This window comes from Lactuca saligna, chromosome 2 (assembly GCF_052625555.1).
Source record: "Lactuca saligna cultivar CGN05327 chromosome 2, ASM5262555v1, whole genome shotgun sequence".
Classification (NCBI taxonomy): Eukaryota; Viridiplantae; Streptophyta; class Magnoliopsida; order Asterales; family Asteraceae; genus Lactuca; species Lactuca saligna.
Window position 1 is genome coordinate 109198819 of NC_136418.1, and position 8146 is coordinate 109206964.

Consider the following 8146-nt stretch of genomic DNA (forward strand, 5'->3'; position numbering starts at 1 on the left):
CCCAATGAAACCCATAAGGATCGAGGAGTTAAGGTCTTTGGACCACTTTGGATCCAGATCCAAAGTCTCAACACAAGAAGGGACCAATTGCACCACAATCCATACTCTAAAGGGGCTAGAAACCCTAACTCTCAAAGATTAAAACCAACTGAAGAAGGATCGAAATATATACCTCAGTACGAAGTCCATAGACTCTGAAATCCACAGAATAGCATCCTCTTTAGTTCCCTCTTTCCTTGGCCACCTTCTTCTTGCAAAAACACCCACACAAAGATCAAAATAAAATGACCTCTTCTTCCTCACAAACGCTCTGGATCTCTAAGGTTCCTCTTAGGGGTCTGGTAGCCGCAAATGGTGGCTATAAGCCCCTTTAAATAGGTCCCAAACCCTGGTAATTAGGGTTTCATTAAACAACGTGGACTCACCGAGTCCTCCATTAATTCAGTCCGACCATCCGCGATCCTAGTCGGCGAGTCTGAGTGCCTACTTGCCGAGTCTCTCTGCAAAAACACAATATTAAAGCATAAAATAAGATACCCGGGGATCCGGATGTTACAATTCTCCCCCACTAGAATCAGACTTCGTCCTCGAAGTCTCATTCCGCAAACAAATCTGGATGCTGCTCACGCATCTCTCGCTCCGGATCCCAAGTCAGCTCGGACTCTCTCCGATGTTGCCACTGGACCTGCATCAGGGGCACTTCCTTGTTCCTCAAAACCTTGATCTTCCGATCCATAATCGTAACCGACCTCTCAACATAGTTTAGGCTCGCATCCACCTGGATATCTTCTAACGGTACCATTGCCGACTCATCGGCCACACACTTTCTCAAGTGCGATACGTGGAAGGTGTCATGAATTTGACCTAACTCCGCAGGTAGCTCCAACCTGTAAGCTACTCTGCCCACTCTTGCGATCACCCTGAATGGACCAATATATCGGGGCCCTAACTTGCCCCTTCTCCTGAATCGGATCACTCCTTTCCAAGGATATACCTTCAGGAGTACGAAGTCACCAACCTGGAACTCGAGCTCTGGCCATCGCCTATCAGCATAACTCTTCTGTCGGCTCTGGGCCATAAGTAACCTCTACCTGACCTGCTGAATTTGCTCAGTCGCCTGAAGCACAATCTCTGTGCTACCCATCACACATTGCCCTACCTCTCCCCAACAAATGGGAGCCTGACACCTCCTCCCATACACAGCTCAAAGGGTGGCATACCAATGCTCGAATGATGGCTGTTGTTATAAGAAAACTCTTCCAAGGGTATGTATGTGTCCCAACTCCCTCCGAAGTCCAATACACATGCCCGAAGCATGTCCTCGAGCGTCTGAATCGTTCGCTCGATCTATCTGTCAGTCTATGGGTGGTAGGCGGTGCTAAAATGCAACCTCATGCCCAACTCCTAATGGTATTTCTTCCAAAATCTGGAAGTGAAACGTACATCTCGATCCGAGACAATGGAGATTGGTACTCTGTGCCGCGATACCACCTCCCTCACGTACAACTCTGCCAGCCTCTTCGTAGAAGAGCTCTCACTGATGGCAAGTAAATGAGCGCTCTTCGTCAACCTGTCCACAATCACCCAAATTGCATAAACACCCCTAGCAGTCCTTGGCAATTTGGTGATAAAATCCATGGTAATCTGTTCCCACTTCCACTTGGGAATATCTAACGGCTGCAACTTACCATGCGGACGCTGGTTCTCGGCCTTAACCTTGCGATAGGTCAAGCACCTCTCTACGAACCATGCGACATCTCTCTTCATACAAGGCCACCAATACCCCTTCTTCAAGTCCAAATACATCTTGGTGGCCCCGGGATGGATCGAGAACCTCAATCGATGCGCCTCCTCCATCAAAATGGTACGTGTTACTCCCACAAACGGTACCTAAATCCGACCCTGAAATGTCATAAGCCCTCGACTATCTGTAACGAACTCCGATACCTGCCCGATAACCCACTCTCTCTTATGGTTTTCTAGTCTCACGGCCTCATCCTGGGCCCCACGAATGGTTTCCAACACCGGTGTCATCACTGTCAATCTCAGGCAAAAATCTCGCATCGGGGCGCCCTCCGACCTACAGCTCAGGGCATTGGCTACAACGTTAGCTTTTCCCGGGTGGTACAAAATCTCGCATTTATAATCTTTTACCACATCCAACCATCTCCTATGGTGCATATTCAGGTTGGGCTGATCCATCAGATACTTCAAGCTCTTGTGGTCCATGTATATGGTACATCGAACCCCATACCGATAGTGACGCCATATCTTGAGGGCGAACACCACTGCCCCCAACTCCAGATCGTGGGTGGGATACCTCGACTCATGAGGTTTTAGCTGCCTCGATGCATATGCTATCACATGCCCCCTCTACATAAGCACCGCTCCCAACCCTAATATCAACGCGTCACAATACACTACGAAGTCCTCCATCCCCTCCGGAAGGGATAACACTGGGGATTCGCATAGTCTTTGGCGAAGTGTCTCGAAGGAGGCCTACTGTTCTGGGCCCCATGCAAAAGCAACACCCTTCCGGGTCAACTTGGTGAGTGGCACGAAGATCTTGGAGAAATCCCTGATAAATCTCCTATAATAGCCAGCTAACCCTAGGAAACTCCTGATCTCGGTGGAGGCTCTCGGCACCTCCCAACTCATCACTGCCTCTATTTTGGCCGGATCGACCAATATCCCATTCTGGTTAACGAGGTGCCCTAGGAACTGGACCTCTCGTAACCAGAAATCACACTTGGAGAATTTGGCATAAAGCCTCTCTGATCTCAAAACTCCGAGAATCTCTCTCAAATGCTCCTCATGTTGCTCTCTGGATCTCGAATACACCAATATGTCATCGATGAACACGATCACCGAGCGATCCAACATCGGCCTGCACACTCTGTTCATGAGATCCATGAACACCGCCGGTGCATTGGTGAGCCCAAAAGGCATCGCCACGAACTCATAATGTCCGTAACGAGTTCTGAACGCTGTCTTGTGGATATCCTCATCTCGCACCCTCACCTGATGATATCCAGACCTCAAATCGATCTTGGAGAACCAAGATGCTCCCTGTAACCGATCGAACAAATCGTCAATCCTCGGCAATGGGTAACGGTTCTTGACCGTCAACTTGTTCAACTCCCGGTAATCAATGCACATCCGGTGCGAACCATCCTTTTTCTTAACAAAAAGGATAGGCGCTCCCCACGGCGAGCTGCTTGGCCGAATAAACCCCTTCCCCAGCAGCTCCTGAAGTTGAGAGGATAACTTATGCATCTCTGGAGGCGCAAGGCGATAGGGCGCATTGGCGATAGGCGCATCCCTCAGAGCCAAATGGATACGGAACTCTATCTGCCTCTCGAGAGGCACACCCGACAACTCATATGGAAATACATCCGGGAACTCACGCACTATCAAAACCTCATCAACTGACCTCCGTCTCTCAGTATCAATCCTCGTATCCATCACATACATCACGAACCCTTTACAGACCTGCTGGAGACTCTGTCTCGCTCTAGCAGCCGACCAAAATCCGACCCAGAATGTGTACCCTCGCCGTACACCATAAGAACTCCCCCACTAGGGTCTCGTATGGTCACCAACTGTCGCTCGCAGTTAATAACCGCTCCGTATCTGCTCAACCAATCCATGCCCACGATAACATAGACATCCCCCATCGCAATCGGAACCAAATCAATAGGAAACGCAACGCCGAAGATCTCGAGTACACATCCGCAAATCACCTCAGTGACATACACCGCTCTCTCGTCAGCTATGGAAACTCTCAGAGGTTGACTCAACGCCACTCGACTAATACTGATGTGCTGACTAAAGGCTAAAGATACAAAATACCGACTCGCACCCGAGTCAAATAACACCAAAGCGGGCATAGAACATACAAGAAATGTACCTAAGCATATCATAATATAAGAATATCATCAAAAACTCAAAATAAACAAGAGAAAGAATTCATACCAACCACAACGTCGGGCGCAGCGCGGACCTCCTCCGCGGTTAACTGAAAGGCTCTCCCTCGTGCCTTCGGTGCCTTGGCCTTCACCGACCGACTCTCTATAGCTCTGATAGCAGTAGGGGTAGATCCATGAGATGCTCCCTACGCCGACCCTCGCAACTGCGGGCACTCTGCCTTCCGGTGTCCGGTCTGGTTGTAGTGGAAACAGACCGCAAACCCCTTGGGGAAATCCTTGGCCATATGCCCCTCCTTGCCGCATTTGTAGCAAGACCATGCTCTGCACACCTCGTCATGACTCTTGCCGCACTTGCCACAAGTGCAACCCTTCTTATTCCTTGTCCTAAAATCTGCGGGCTGGCCCGCTTGGCTGCCGATTGAGACTATACCGATCGTCTGTCCCTCCCCTGAGACTCCGCCTCCTCCCTAGCCTGAGTCTCCAGCTCTATCTCCCTCTTCTGAGCATTTGTCTGAAGCTCGGTAAATGTCCGGTACGTCGAGTTCGCCACAAACTCTCGTATATCCCTCCTCAACACACTCAGATATCGGCTCATACGTGCCTGCTCGGAGGACACGTGCTCTGGGCAGAACATCGCCCTATCATGGAACATCCGAGTCATCGCTGTAACAGACTTGGTACCCTGCTTGAGGGTCAGAAACTTCTGTGCCAACTGCTCTTTTCCACCTGGGGAACATACCCATCTTGGAACATAGCAGTAAACCTCTCCCAGGTCACTGCAGAAAGCTCAGCAGGCGTGTAGTGGGCCGTCACAAACTTCCACCAGTCCTTCACTCCCAAGCGAAGCTGGTTCAACGTGAACCGGACTCTCAAGTGCTCTGGAGATGAGAAAGTAAAGAAACACCCCTCTATTATTGATATCCACCTCATCGTTGCAATCGAATCCTGGGTCCCATCAAACTCCGGTGGTTTTGTGTTGCTGAACTCTCGGAACAGCAACGCATCACCACCATGCGGCCTAGTCGCAGCTATAGCCGCAGTGGCCGCAACAACTGCAGCCTCAGAAAGAGCAGCTTATTTCTCTTCAAATGTCTCTATCAGTGTGTTCTTGATAGACCCGAACATCTCTTGTATCTCTGCCCGGATGGCCGCAACCACCTCCTCATGGATGATCCTACGGATCTCAGCATCACTCGTACCGCTGCTCTCTGGTGTGTTGCGTGTCCCAACCATGATCTCCATTTGAAATACAACATAAGAATATTAGGGACTCTCTCGAGTATACCCACACTCGATAACTCCACCCTAATTGTTCCTTAGTACTCTAAGAATTCTTACTTGGACCGCGCACTGACCAGATGTCTTCAGTAGTACGGGCCTAATACTACCGTCCACACCACATCAGTATTCATGCCAAGTCCTCCTCCCTGAGTCCTAAATCCCAAGTTGTAACATCCAGAATTTCAAGTATTATATTTATTCTTTTAAATTTCAAGTTTTGGGAAGGACTCGACGAGTTGATGCGTAGACTCGCCGAGTAGAGACGCGAATCATTATCCGGGTGGATGGTTGGACTCGACGAGTCGCCCCAAGGACTCAGCAAGTCCACGATGTTTAACGAAACCCTAATTCCTCAGGGTTGGGGCCTATTTAAAGGGCCTTATGGCCGTCATTTGCGGCTACCAGATCCCAGAGAGAAACCCTAAGTATGCTAGAGCGTTTGTGAGAGGGAAAGGAGCTATTTCTTGATCTTTGTTGGTGTTTTTGCAAATAGAAGTGGACCAAGACAAGAGGAGGCTGAAGAGGGTGCTAATCTAGTGATTCCAGAGCTCAGAGACTTCCTTTTGAGGTATCCATTCAAACCCTCCTTCCGTTTATGATGTGATTCTTAGAGTTAGGGCATTTTAGCCCCATTAGAGGATGGATATATGAAGCAATGGGTCCCTTCTCGTGTTGGTGCTATAGATCTGGACCCAAAGAGGTCCAGAGACCCTTTCCCCTTGAGATTTATGGGTATTAATGGAGGTTATGAACTTAGGGTGTCACTTTAGAGGCCATATCTTCAAATAAGGCCTTTGAGCCTTTGTATGTGCACCAAGATGTTAGATTTACGTGATTATAATGCCTTGGGAAGCTGGATCTATGGTTTAGAGGAGCAGATCTGACCTCAAGAGGTTAGTTCAGATTGAGCATGGCATGGACTCACTGAGTCCTTTAGCCGACTTGACGAGTAGGACGAGGGTTTTCTCGATAATCACACAGTTGGTGACTCACCGAGTTGGGGAAGTGACTCGGTGAGTCAGAGGGAATCTAGAGGACAGAGTACAGGATGGTACTCGCTGAGTCAGGAGCCGAACTCGGCGAGTTGGGTCAGGACATTTCACAAATTTTGATCAGTGATGATTTGCAGAGTTGAGGTTGACTCAGTGAGTCGAATGAAGACTAGGAGAGTGAAGAGCATGTGTGGATTCGCCGAGTCACAGTTGCACACTCGGCGAGTTTGGTCAAGGTTGACCGTTGACTCCGTTGACTTTTAGGGTTAGTTAATGTTTGGACCTTAGAGTCATAGGAAGGGTAGGATAGTCTTTTACGCTTCCTGGTGTATGTATTGAGAGGAAGAGTTTCCTAGCCCTGAGGGTTGTATTAATTAGGGTATTTATTTCATGTGAATATGCAGAGGCTAGATCAGAGTTACCGAGTCAGAGATTTACTGAGACATCCGAGGTGAGTCTTCTCACTATACTTTACCTTGAGTGGGTAAATAGAGTTATGTGATACAGTGTTTTATATATATTGTTTGTTGCACTGCATTCTACTATGTGATTTATGCTGTGCATGCTTGCAGAGTTAGAACGTGAGGGTTCACAGAGTTTGGGTGCACGGACCCGTAGGGTTATAGCCTCGAGTGACTAATATGTGTCATATGTGGTATTTTGGGGAACTCACTAAGCTTTGTGCTTACAGTGTTTTGTGTTATGTGTTTCAGGTACTAGTGAGGATCGCGGAAAGGCGCCAGCTTGATCAGTACACACACGGGATTTTTATTCTATGAGATCTTGGGATTGATATATGTTATGAATTGAGTTTCAAACAATGATGTTTTTATGAATAATAAATGAATTATGTTTTTATAAAATGCGAAAAATTGTTTTGGAAATTTACGTTGTTACAAGTTGGTATCAGAGCCTTGGTTTGAGAGATTCAGGTACACCTTTGGGAGTATTTGAACTCAAACTGAGGATTTGAAAAATATTTTCAAAAGAGAACCAAGTTTTCTAAAAAGAGTAAAAGATTTTTAGAAAACACAGAGTAGAGACGTGTCTACGATCACTCAGCGCCCGAACGGTGATTACCCAAAATACCCTTATGTTATATGTTTATGAGATTGATATATTGTATTCTCGTGCTAGAGTGAGCTAGGTATTCCTATTAGGACTAGAGTGGCCTGATTTGTGATGCCTTAGCCTAGGAAGAGGTGAGCTGCTATGAGATGCTTGAGAGTGAGTAGGTAGCAGTGAGGAGCTTATGAGAGATCTATAGAGAGTGGATTGTACATAATAGAGTACTTGGGACTTGGGATCCTATGAGGAGGACTTGGGGTGTACACTTATACGGTACGGACAGTAGTATTGGGCCCGTACTACTGAAAACACCGGGGCAGTGTACAGTTCAGGTAAGAATCCCCGGGATGCCAGAGATCAAGGAGGGATGCGTTATCGAGTGCGAGTATGCTCGAATGAATTTCTAATATATCGTATGTTGTATTTTAGAGGTAGATCATGGTGAGGACACATCTTATGCTAGAGAGCACCGAGACTAGTGATGAGGAGATCCGTCGGATCATCCATGAGGAGGTGGCTGCGACCATCAGGGCAGAGATACCAGAGATGTTCGGGTCTATTAAGACCACGTTGATTGAGACTTTTGACGAGTGTTATGCCGCTCTTTCTGAGGCTGCTGTCGCAGTGGCCACTGCAGCCGTTGCTGCTGCTAGGCCGCAGAGGGGTGACTCGTTGTTGTCGTGCCCGAAGCACTTGAGGGTTCGGTTTATGCTGAACTAGCTTCGCCTGGGGGCGAAGGACTGGTGGAAGTTCGCAACAACACACTATTCTCCAGCAGAGCTTGCTGCGGTGACCTGGGAGAGGTTCACCACCATGTTTCGTGATGAGTACGTTCCTTCGGTGGAACGAGATCGGTTGGCACAGGAGTTTTTGACC